Source organism: Mus caroli, unplaced genomic scaffold (assembly GCF_978045245.1).
Source record: "Mus caroli unplaced genomic scaffold, Mus_caroli_1 scaffold_6, whole genome shotgun sequence".
In the NCBI taxonomy this organism is placed as follows: domain Eukaryota; kingdom Metazoa; phylum Chordata; class Mammalia; order Rodentia; family Muridae; genus Mus; species Mus caroli.
In genome coordinates this window covers 3561010-3564970 of record NW_028227261.1, presented here as the reverse complement: position 1 = coordinate 3564970, position 3961 = coordinate 3561010, and positions in this window count along the sequence as shown.

The following is a 3961-nucleotide window of genomic DNA, read 5'->3' as shown; positions in this document are numbered from 1 at the left end:
ACACACACACACACACACACACACACACACACACACACACAGAGCTTTTCTTCATTTTTCTGAACTGGCATGGGATGCCAAGCACATCCTCACCCCTAAATGAGGTGCTGAGGACCAGACATTGGGGGGATGAACTAAAGGTCTGGTGCCACAGGGGTTCATTTGCAGATGGAGACGCTGGTTGCAGAACCCTCGTGGGAGGCAACACTGGTAGCTCTTGGGTACTTGAGACATTTAAAGTTCACTTTTGGCAAGCCTGAGCCACTCTCTTTCCTACCAAGTGCAAGCATCTATTCTCAACCCATGATGCACCTTCCTAGATAGGGTGACAGTCAGGGGTTGGGGTCATCCTGGAGTCTTCCCTTTCTCTATTGTCTTTAAATTAGTCTAGAATCCAAGCACCTTCCCCCATCCCCTGGCCACCCCTGCCCCTGGCCACCACCTGCTCCTGGCCACCCCCTTCCCCTGGCCACCACCTGCTCCTGGCCACCCCCTGCCCCTGGCCACCCCCTTCCCCTGGCCACCTCCCTGTCCCTGGCCACTTAGGCTCCCTCTGGTGTCTGCTTTGTCCCCTTCAGTGACAGGAAAACACAGCTCCCAGGAGCTGTCCACCCAACACTTGATATGATAACCCAATAGGAGACCTGGACATGTATGAAAAAAACCAAACAAAATGCTACTAATTATTCAGAAATAATTGCTCAGCAGCAAACAAAGATAGTTAGGAAGTATAATTTAGCCTAATTTATGGACTTTTCAACTATTTTATTTTTAAAAAAGAATTTTATATATGAATTCGCTATTTACATCACATACCTCTCTTCATGGTCCCTACAACTTTTCCTGTGTCCCACTCCTTCTCAAATTCATGGCCTCTGTTCTTCAATTATTATTTTGTTACGTTTATATTGTGGTAAATATTTAAATAGAACCTAATGAGCTCATTTAGCTTGCTCATGTGTGTGTGTGTGCGAGTGTGTGTGTGTGTGTGTGTGTGTGTGTGTGTGTGTGTGTAAGGCTGGCCACAGGGGAGTAGACCATCTACGGAAGTTTCTTCTCAGAACAGAGCGATCCTCCCTCTCTCAGCAGCTGATAATTGCTGGTAGCTTGTCACCTGCGGATGGGGCTCTCTTCTTCAGCTACTGTCTTCTGTAACAGATTGTGGACAAAAATTAAAACGACTGTAAGAGATTATTATGAATAATATGAAGCCAAGAATTGGAGATTTGGACAAAATTGAAGCAAAATCTTTGGAAATTATAAATGACTAAAACTGCCTGAGGAGGAAAAAAAACCCTCAATATTCATATAACTGTTCAGAAAATTGAACTCAGTTTAGAATACTTCTATAGAGAATATACAATACCTTATAAGTCTGCCTTCAAATTTTACTGTTCAAAGAATAGGCATTATTATTCCCACTCAAAAATTCTAGAAAATGGTTTTACAAAGTCAACCTATGAGAAGTATATAATCTTGAAGTCAAAACAAGGGTGGTTTGAGAAAAGGCGAGACTCAAACATTAACACACAGTCTAAAGCCCTAAAAATATGCTGGCCGAATACACTTTGAAGGTGCAAACATGTCATTTCCTGACTACAGAGATTTTCATTTCTAGAGAGCAAGATTGGGAACTATGTTGACTTTCTTATTTCTTCTGCATTAACAGCTAAGAGAAACATTTAGTTGTCTCAGTAGACACTGAAAGCTTTTCTTGCATTCAGCGTTAATTTATGACAGCTCTTATTCAAACTCCAAGCAGCTGTTTTCCCCGGGAAACAACACACGCCAGGCCAAAATGGTTTTAGTGTTGTTCTAATCTCGCTCTGCTCTTGTATGTAGCCTTCCAGGAAATGCTGTACCAGAGGAAGCAAGCAATGCAATAGCACAAGAAAATGAATTTAAACCGAAGACAGAGCCAGCACAGAAAGGAATGGAACATCAGGGGTGTAGGGGGGAAAATGTCTCCAGGAATCCAGAGGGAAACACTAGAAATGAGGCAGCCTCAAAGGTAAGGAGCCTCACCTTATTGATCCTACATCTTGTGTAACCTTTGAAACATTACTGGATATAAGATCAATAGGCAAGCTAATTGTATTTGTGTAAATAAAACGATCGATTTCATTTTACCAAAAAGAAATGTACAAATATCAATGCCAATAAAGGTAAACCAGAAATAAATCTAATCAAATGGTTGTGAGCTATTTATACAAAATGTTACCAAAATCATTGAAGACTTCTTCAAGACACTCTGATAAATTAAAACTTACCGGACATTTATGGACAGGCCAAGATGAGAAAGGGACTAATTAATCGATTAGTAATGTTGAAATGATTGTTTATTCTGTGGAAATATGGACTCTCCTATTGACCTCTCATATGACATTCATCAAGATGTGTTGGGTCCATCACTTCAAAGAACAAAGAGCACACTGGGGAGATGGCTCAAAGCTAAGACAGCTTACTATACAAGCATGAAGACTTGAGCTTAGATCCCTACCAATCATACAGAAGCCAAGCATGGTGCCTGTACCTGTAACCCTAGCAGGGCAGTGGGCAGGATGGAACAGGGACAGCTGGATCCTGAGAGCTAGTTAACCAGTGCAGTGGGGACGGTGAGCCTTAGGGTCAGTGAGAGATGCTGTCTCAAGGGAATAAAGACAGAGCAGTAGAGGAAGACATCCAACTTCCTCCTCTAGCTGCAGTGTGAGCATGTGTGTGAACACACACCAATACACATGCATGTATATTCATACACCCAGACAGACACACAACCACACAGACAGAATCACAGACAGACAGACAGAGAAGCACACACAGAGACATTGACAGACAGACAGACACACACACACGAAGAGAAACTGATTTTCTATTTTTTCCTTTTAAAATATTTCCCCTTTCCTTTTGATATTATAATTACATTCTCCCCCTCCCCTTTCTTTCCTCCAAACCCTTTCACGTGCTCCTCCTTGAAAGACACTGATTTTTTAAATGCATGTAAGCATATATGCACATGTATTTGTGCATATATTTATCACACACACACACACACAAACACACACACACACACCCCAAAGAGGAGAGACTGGTTCCTTAAATGAGGTTTAGAAGAAATGTTACCACTGAGATGCCCAATAAAATAATTGATAATGGCAAATTAACACATCTGATAATATAAAAATCTAAATACTTCTATTTTAAATAAACGTTTATTGTATGTATATGAGTGTTTTGCCTGTGTGTATGTCTACGCACACATGCATGCGGTGCCCATAGGAACCAGAAGAGGATGTTTGATTCCTGGAGCTAAAGTTACAGGTGACTGTGTTTTCCTGGTACTGTGTTTCCATGATCCCCGTGTCCTTTGAAACAACACAAGGTGGACCAGAGTTAAGAGCACTGGCTGCTGTGTCAGAGGACGGTGTTTGGTTCCCAGTGCCCACATAGAAATCCAGCAGATCAGCAAGAAAAGTGGGCAAGTGTCACATATGGGTGTTTCACAGAGCTCCCCACTAACAGTTATGTGAAAGCCTTAATTAGTACCTCTGGAGATGCAAATTAAATAAGAACAAGGGACCCTCTTACCCTGACCTTACCCTGACCGGTGAGGTAAGAGTCTCGTGGGCTGGCTGTCCTCTATCCCTCCTGTTCTTCTTTCCTGTCACAGGCTGGCCTGTAGGATTCACCACTAGCCCACACCTGCTGCTTAATCTCCACAGCTTCCATAGAGAGGAGTGAGTTTGGAAGGCTCCCCTGATGCCTCAGGGTGCCCCTCTCCACCTAAGCCCTTACTGAATGGTCCTCCCCTTGTGTTTCCAGTGAGACAAATCTCTGCCCATACTTGTGCTCCACCCCTTCACCCCAGGGATGGTATCAGCATCCTTCACTACCTTGGTTCCCTTTCAGGGAAGTGTCTGTTCACTAAGCCCTCTTCATGGGACAACCTGCTTCCTGCTGGGCC